We start from the raw sequence: 9,114 nt of genomic DNA on the forward strand, positions 1-9,114 counted from the left end.
GGTCCCATGGGAGAAAATAGATGGGATCCATACAGATGAGATGTGGAAACTGTATAAGAAAAGGGGATTATATGACCCCGGGGCAGAATTGGGGAAAAACGTACCTGATAGAACCCCAAATGCAATGTGGGATTATAATGATTATAATCTTTTGTTTAATGTGCTTTTTGTCTCACTGTACTTTTATTTTTCCTTTTCTGCAAGATAACAGGTGATAAGAGATATTCCAGCAAGGATGTACTGGCTGAGATCTTTGGCTTTGAAAAATAAATGTTTTTCCTTTTTCTAATATGTTTTGTTTTACAGGGTAGACTTCAAGACTGTTTGTTTGAGGGATGTGATGCTAACAACCCATTTGTTTGTTTCTAGGGATAACCTTGGTCATTCATTGACATGTGATATCGCCTTACAATAGATTTGCTAGTTTTTGCTTTTGTAAAAAACAACAAAAAAGGCCTAAATTCAAAGAAGGTTTTTTGTTTATTTTTGGGAGCTCCACTGCATATGGAGTTCAGAAGAACTCATGTGTATTGAAAACACGGACAATGTTTTTATTCTGCATATTAGATGCAGGAAAACCCCCTTGTTCAATGTCTAATGTTTGTCTGTGGTCTGTCTACATGTTAATTGTTTGTATATGTTCAATGTTTGTGGATCCTGATAACAGGTTTCTGAGAAAATGCAGAGTGTAATACAAAGGTATGCAAATGTATGGTTCCTTGTATGTAGGTAGGAGACTTCTCTGCATATTGAATGAATGGATTGAAGGCAGGGATAGTGTGAATGTGAGATACACATAATTGATGATTGTGTGATGGGATATTACTATGTACAAATTCATTTACATGAGTTGGACTAATACAATATCTATTTGGGTTTTGTTATGTGGGAAACTAGTAAAATTATGTGAATATATTGCATAATAATGTACTTGTGAAAAAGTGTGTTGTGACAAATCTAGGAATGGGATGTGGTAAATATGTAACTACCAATGAAGATGATCATGACAAATCTAGGAATATTGCGTTATAAAATTTGCTTAACTTGGTTCGCAGTGTTTGATAACGTGGAAAATAAGTAACTGTGCTGATGATGATATTGATCAATCTAAGATTATTGTAATGTAAACTTGATTGATTTGCAATGTTTGATATATTGTTTGTTTACATAGTAAGAATTCTTGAGTTATATGTCTACTGTATGTAGAAGGGATTTGTGCCGTAATGTAGGAAGATTAGGAATATTAGAAATATTCATTTGCTACAGCAGAAAACTTATCAAGTCTCTCTGGGCAGAGATTATTGGATGGATAAATTTGAACTACAGATTTTTGTTTTGAAGGGGTGAAGAAAAGCACACAAGACCCCAGATTGTGATTTTGTTTTTGTTTGATTTGCCATGGACTGAATTATTTTGGATCAAGTTTATTTGGGACTGAGAAAATTTATGAACTGAGTCATTTCCACCACGACATTGGGACTTTCTAAGTGTGATTTGAAATTTCATCTTCTCTAAGTGCATGCTGCACCTATCCACACGCTATGACTATTCAACTGAGCCTGAAGAACTGACAAGTGTGCCCGACTGCTGCTAAATTGCCACTGGGGTAATCCTCATACTCTGCACAATAACCGCCAGCAGATGACGTCAAAGGAGGGTGAAGCATCACCGCTCCTCCCTGAAGGCCTTGGGCAACAAAATGCTGTACAGAGGCAGCTGCTACATTGGAATAAAGGGGCTCTATAGTCGGCTGTGGATACTTCTGGATATGGAGAATGGAGAAGATTGTTTGATACCAATGTAATGGGCGGGACAGATTCCTACTTAGGGTCTGTTCTTTGGCTAACCAGGGAAAGCAGCGAGGGCACAATAATCCCCCTGCTTCCCTGCATCGGAGATCCTATAGGTTTAGGATCTAAAGAAGATCAAGAGAAGAATAAACTATTTTACAGGAAGAGACATTTGTATTCAACATCTAACGGTTCTTGAATTTTTTGTTTTCGTTATTTTCTCGAGCCCAGATTTGACAAGATTGGTTTTATGTTGATAGCAAATGGATATATATAGGGAACAGGTATTTGGTTGTTTATGTAATATATTTCAGAAGTTGATTAATAGAACTTGAAGATCAAACCATGATATGTCAAAGTACATATTCCAACCCTAAACTGTATGCTAATTTTATGTATCTTGGTGAAATAGTTGTATGATGGCTACAAATAGCCAAAGGGTGGATTGTGGTGCAAATATAATTGGCTATTTGTAGCCCTCCATTTTGTCCTTCATCCTCCATTTTGTATTTTCTTTTATTCTCCATTCTGCATTTTACATACGAATAGCTATGAACATTCATGTGGACTTCAAACCTGTTTGGTGTAGGAAGCTTTGATGTAACTGTGAAATGTGTATGTGACTTGTTAGTTCTTTGTATAAGATAGAGGTCTAACATATGTATATTGGTCTTACTTATACAGAACAATGCTACCTGCTTTTACTACAATTCTATTTGTATAGGTTTGTTTGAGCTCTGTCCATATACATTGTATGGCCACGAATCTGTTGAGTCTTGTTAATCCTGTGATACCATCAGCATTGTCTAGGGAATTGAGTTGTTGATTCTGAACCTTTGCTCAATGAAACTGGCTCCTTCAGATGGTGGGGGGTCTCAGACTGATAACATCTTGGTTTGCAAAGCTTGGAGAATATGGCCTATGAATCAGCAAGTTATACTAGTATAAAGGACAGGAGAGGGACGAAGAAGTAGTAGCTTTTGGAATCTAGGAGAAGCTCTTGGAATCTCTGATGGAAGGATGAGAAGCTCTGGGTAGTAGGGACTCTTCAATACCAGATGAGGATGTCATCTGTTGAACCCCTAGAAGTGAGGGAACCTTTGGTGATGGTAATATGTGATCTGTAATCTTTTAGGTAATAATGTAACTTGCTATCTTTATACTTTCTGATGTAACATCTGCAACCTTTATGTTTTGTACATAGCTATTATCACTTGTATATAGACATTATCATTTGTATATAGATCCAATAGTTGACAAACGTATGACAATTACTCACCACTATGCTCAATTATCATTTGGTTTTAATAAATTCTTATTGTTAAACCTTTTATAGTGTCTTACTCTCTTTAACCCCTTAGTGACGAAGCCTGTTTGCGCCTTAGTGACGGAGCCAAATTTTGGAAATCTGACATGCGTCGTTCAACGTGGCATAACTCCGTAAAGGCTTTACATATCCCAGTGATTCTGACATTGTTTTTTTGCCACATGTTGTACTTCATTTAGATTGTAAAAAGAGACCGATATAATTTGTGTATATTTATTAAAAGTACCAATATTGGAAAAATTTTGAAAAAATTGTCATTTTTTCACATTTTCAACCGTAATATCTCAAATATGTCCAAACATACTGTACAAATTTTTGATAAGATATGTATTTCCATCTGTTTACTTTATTCTGAATGCACACTTGAAAAACTTTTGTGTTTTTTTTAACCATTTAGAGGACGTACAAATTTAACATTACTTTTCAGCATTTTGAGGAGCACTTTGTTTTCCTGCACCAAGCCAAGTTTGCAGAGGCTCATAAGTGTCAGAATAATAGATACACCCACAAATGACCCCATTTTAAAAACTACACCCCTTAGTGTATTCACTGAGGGGTGTCATGAGTATTTTGACCCCACCAGTTCTTTTCAGGAATTAGTTCAATTTAGGGGCCAAAAAATAAAATTTCATATTTTTGCAAATATGTCATTTTAAAGACATATTTTTTTCCTATAGAGCCCATGAAAATGAGGATTTACGCACCAAAATGGATACCCCCGTTTCTCCCGTGTTCAGAAACATACCCATTATGGCCCTAATCTTATGTCTGGATGCATAACGGGAGTCAAAATGAAAGGAGTAGTCGGTGTCTTTCAGAACATAAATTTTGCTTGAAGGCGTTTTAGGCCCCATAGCACTTTTGTAGAGCTCTTGAGTGGCCAAAACCAAAGAGAACCCCCACAAGTGACCCCATTTTGAAAACTAGACCCCTTAACGAATTTATCTAGGGGTGTACTGACCATTTTGACCCCACAGTTTTTGAATGAATTCAAGCCAAGCAAAAGGAAAAAATTGTGATTTTCATTTTTTTGTCAATTCTGTCATTTTAAAAACAGCTTTTTTTGTACAGCACACGCATGAATGAAGCCTTTCATCCCAAAATGGATACCCCTGTTTCTCCCGTGTTCAGAGACATACCCATTGTGGCCCTAATCTTATGTCTGGATGCACAATGGGGCCCAAAACGAAAGGAGTAGTCGGTGGCTTTAAGAACATAGATTTTCCTTGAAGGAGTTTTAGGCCCATAGCACTTTTGTAGAGCTCTTGAGCGGCCAAAATCAAAGAGAACCCTCACAAATGACCCCATTTTGAAAACTAGACCCCTTAATGAATTTATCTAGGGGTGTACTGCCCATTTTGAGCCCACAGTTTTTGAATGAATTGAAGCAAAGCAAAAGGAAAAAATTGTGATTTTCGTTTTTTTGGCAATTCTGTCGTTTTAAAAACTGCTTTTTTGGTACAGCACACACATGAATGAAGACTTGCACCCCAAAGTGGATACCCCTGTTTCTCCCGTGTTCAGAGACATACCCATTGTGGCCCTAATCTTTTGTCTGGATGCACAACGGGGCCCAAAATGAAAGGAGTAGTCGGTGGCTTTCAGAACAGAAATTTAGCATGAAGGTGATTTAGACCCCATTGCACACTTGTAGAGCCCTTGAGCGGCCAAAACGACAGAGAACCCCCACAAATGATCCCATTTTGAAAACTAGACCCCCTAACGAATTTATCTAGGGGTGTACTGTGTATTTTTACCCTACAATTTTTGAATAAATCTAAGCAAAGCAGTAGGAAAAAAATTACAATTTTCATTTTTTTGGCAGTTGTATCAATTTAAAAACTGTTTTTTTTGTACAGCACACATAGGGATGAAGACTTTCACCCCAAAATGGATACCCCTGTTTGTCCCGTGTTCAGAACCATACCCCTTGTGGCCCTAATCTACTTAAAGGACGCATGGCTAGGCCTATAATGGAAGGAGCACCCGTTGGATTTTAGGGTACAACGGAATAATTTCCAGGCCCTATTGCCCACTTATAGAGTCATTGAGCGTCCAAAACTATAAAGACCCCCACAAATATCCCCATTTTAAAAACTAGACCCCTTAACGAATTCATTTAGGGGTGTACTGCGTATTTTGACCACACAGTATTTGAATAAATTTCAGCAAAGCAGAAGAAAAAAATTACAATTTTCATTTTTTTGGCAATTTTGTCAATTTAAAAACTTTTTTTTTTGTACAGTTTACATAGGAATGAAGACGTTCACCCCAAAATGGATACCCCCGTTTGTCCCGTGTTCAAAAACATACCCATTGTGGCCCTAATCTACTTACAGGAAACATGGCAAGGCCTGTAATGGAGGGAACACCGGTTGGATTGCAGGGCATAACTGAATAAATTCCAGGCCCCATTGCTCATTTGTACGGAATAAAAATTGACTCCCTAAAATCCCCCCCACCCCCACCCTTTTCGGCGTTCCCCAAATCTTAGATAAAAGTAATAATGTGAACTGTGTAGTATTTCCAAAGACGGGTAATTATGGAGGCTGGTTGGGATGGGCACATGGGGCAATAAAACCGGGTATCCCCCCTCCTCTCATGCTTTTTGGGAGTCATTTTTTGACCTCAGTGGCGGGGATGGGGTGTAAAAAGTGGCGCTCTGTGAGCCTTTGTAAGCTTGATGAGGTGCGGCGGTCTCACACAGAAGACGCTCAACAAGCTGCTCCTGGAACTGCAGGAAGGCGAGCGTTCCCGGGGCTTCTTGTAAATTGCGTATTACAGGTAGCGGTCTGAATAACGCCGGGCTCACACGGCCGTAGGTGGATCCCGGCTGTGAGCCCGGCTGTGACCCTGCGTACGGCCGCGTAATGTACTGCGCATAACTGCGTACTTACACGGGCGGTCATGCGCAGTACACTTTTTTTTTGTTGTTTGTATTTCCCGCACCGTCGCTTAGCGATGACGCGGGTACCCGCAGCCCGTATGCAACGTAGTTGCGTATGGGCAGCGGGTATATCCACGACCATGGAGCACAATGGGCTCTATGTTGCGGATATCCGCGGTAAAATAGAACCTGCTGCGTTCTCTTTTCTGCGAGTGGATTACGCAATTCCAACCCACTAATGTGAGCGGAATTGTGTAATCCAATGCGATTGATCTGCGTATTACCGCGGATCAGACGCATGCGGAATCCGTAATTCCTATCCGGTCATGTGAGACCGGCCAAAGGTAGATCGCTACCATTTTTTCACGTGACCGGGGACCGCTCAACGAGGCCACCCGTCACTGCTCCAGGCTCTCGGCGACCGTTGGTCGCCGAGAGCAAGGAGATATTAAGTTTCCTGTGCTCCCCGACTCCTGCACATGTGTCCGGTGTTTTGCCAGCGGTCGCATGCGCAGAATACGGGAAAGTTCACGGAAGAAGATTGCGTCGGGGTGCAAATATGGAGGCCTCCGGTAAAAATTTTTATCTCCTCTCACCGATCGCATCGGTGAGGGGAGATGAACCTTCCCCTTTTTTTAACTTTTACGTGATCGCCATTATTCTTTGGATAACGGCGAACACGTGATCAGGAACCGCTCACCGCGGCCCTCCGTGAAATCTCCAGGCTCTCGGCTAAGTTTTGTAGCCAGGAGCAGGGAGATTTTAAAAAACCACGGCTTTTGCGCATGCGCCTGCCACATTGGCGACGGGCGCGTGCGCAGAAGCTGGGGTGAGGTCCGCGGATAAATCCGCAGGCCTTAGGTACGTCATTTCATCCTCCCTCACGGATATGATCCGTGGGGGGAGATGAAACGCAAGCTTTTTTTAACTTTTTAAAACTTTTTTTTTACTTTTTGCACTTTTTTTTTTTTACCTTTTACCCCTTTTTTTATTTTTTTTTTTTACTTTTTGCACTTTTTTTTTACATTACATGATCACTGTCATCCATTGGATGACAGTGATCATGTCCCTGGTGACATCCCTCTGCTCTTGGCTACACATGGCAGCCAGGAGCAGAGCAATTTTGAATTTCCCGGGGCTCGAGCCCCTCTGTGCACGCGCCCGATGTCAATCATCGGGCGCGCATGCGCAGACGGGGATTTCGGGTCCCGGGACATCGGGACATCGCAGAGGACCGGGGGTGAGTATCTTCACCTCCCCTCATGGATCCGATCCATGAGGGGAGGTGAAACTTTACTTTTGTTTTACTTTTTAAACTTTTTCGCGATCACCGCTATCGCAATGGATAGCGGTGATCGCGGGCCCGGGGACCGCTCGCAGTGGTCCCCGGTAACACCTCCTGGTTCCCGGCTACCTTCAGGAGCCGGGAGCCAGGAGATTTTAAATTTGCCGGGGACACCCGGGCTTCTGCGCGTGCGCGTGACGTCATCGTCAGGCGCGCATGCGCAGAAGGCCGCCGGCGGGTCCGGGAGGACCAGATCTCCGGGGGACACCGCCGACAAGCCGTGTGAGTATTTTCAGCTGCCGTGATGGATCCGATGCATCATAGCAGCTGAATTACTACTTTTTTACACCGTTTTATTTACTTTTTTGCGATCGGCGCTATTCATTTTATAGCGCCGATCGCAAAGCCGGGGGGGACTGCCCGCATCCTGGGATGACAGCTCCATGCTGTCGGCTACCTGCGGGCACCGACAGCATGGAGCTGTCACGTCCTCAGGCCAGTGGGCATCAATCCAAAGAGGATGCATAAAACTACGTCCTCTAGGATTTAGGCCCACTTTCTGAGGACGTAGTTTCCCGATGGGGCCGTCGTTAAGGGGTTAAAGCGTAATTTGAACTAAGTCTTGCTCCTTGCAGCAATACAAGGGGTCATCCCAGTTGTCCACATGGTGGGGGATGGGGTGTTATCCTTCTTGAGGTCCCCTGTATTAATGCCTGTCTGCTTCAAGCTGCCAGTACTTTGTATGAAGACACTTGATTAAGGGATATTTTGTACTTCTATTCGGTCAGGACCTTGACTCCTTTCGAACTTTTTGGTTTTACCAGGTTCTCGTGTGACATTTGAGAAAATTCCTTTACCAATGGATTAAAAATAGTGATGCGGCAACTTTTTGACTTTTTTTTGTCTACTGAGGAAAAAAACGGTGAGCTGCTCGCCTTTTCTGGTGACTAGGTTAGTGTGGAGCCCTGGTGGCACTAGTCTACATTCTAGCCATATCCACACAATGGTAGATGTTCAGTTAAAGGGCTTTCCATGCGGAATGCTGTTGATGACATATCCTCAGGACAGCTTGGGCCCCCGCAGTCGGAACTACATAAAGTGGTTAGAGCGGAAGCTACGGCTCTGACCTCTGTATGGTGACCGGTACTTGTAACTGCAGGTACTGTATCATTGATTTTAATGGGACTTAGCCTGCGGTTGCGGGCGCTGACCACTATACGGATTCCGCTTTGAGCCCTGCGTGTGGCTCTGACTGTGGGTGTACTGAGCAGCAGATCACAGCCAATCAACTATTAGTGACCTATCCTGAGGATGGGTCATCTGTGGTGTTTTGCGTGGAAGACCCTTTAAGGCATTTGTTCGCATAGCCACATCAATGCTTTCGACAATCTCTTTCTGTGCCGTAGAAGTGAAGAGAGTTGTCGTCACACATGCGCAGCGATCAGACATTTATCTCCTATAGATGGGGGATAAATGTCCTTAATGGGAAAACTCTTCTAACCCCTTAGTGACCAAGCCTGTTTGCACCTTAATAACCAGGCCGAATATTGGAAATCTGACATGTGTCACTTTAACATAGAATAACTCTAAAGATTTTGCATATCCAAGTGATTCTGACATTATTTTTTCGCCACATGTTGTACTTCATTTAGGTGGTAAAAAAAAGGCAAAAAAAAGGCAGAAAGAATGTGTGTATATTTATTAAAAGTGCCAAAATTAGGAAAATTTTGAAAAAAAAAATGAAACAATTATTGACCGGTGTAAACAGACAGTCATCTATGTATGAATGCTTACTCTGGCTAGAGGCGGCTGCTGGAAGAGATCT

This window comes from Eleutherodactylus coqui, chromosome 1, assembly GCF_035609145.1.
Source record: "Eleutherodactylus coqui strain aEleCoq1 chromosome 1, aEleCoq1.hap1, whole genome shotgun sequence".
Classification (NCBI taxonomy): domain Eukaryota; kingdom Metazoa; phylum Chordata; class Amphibia; order Anura; family Eleutherodactylidae; genus Eleutherodactylus; species Eleutherodactylus coqui.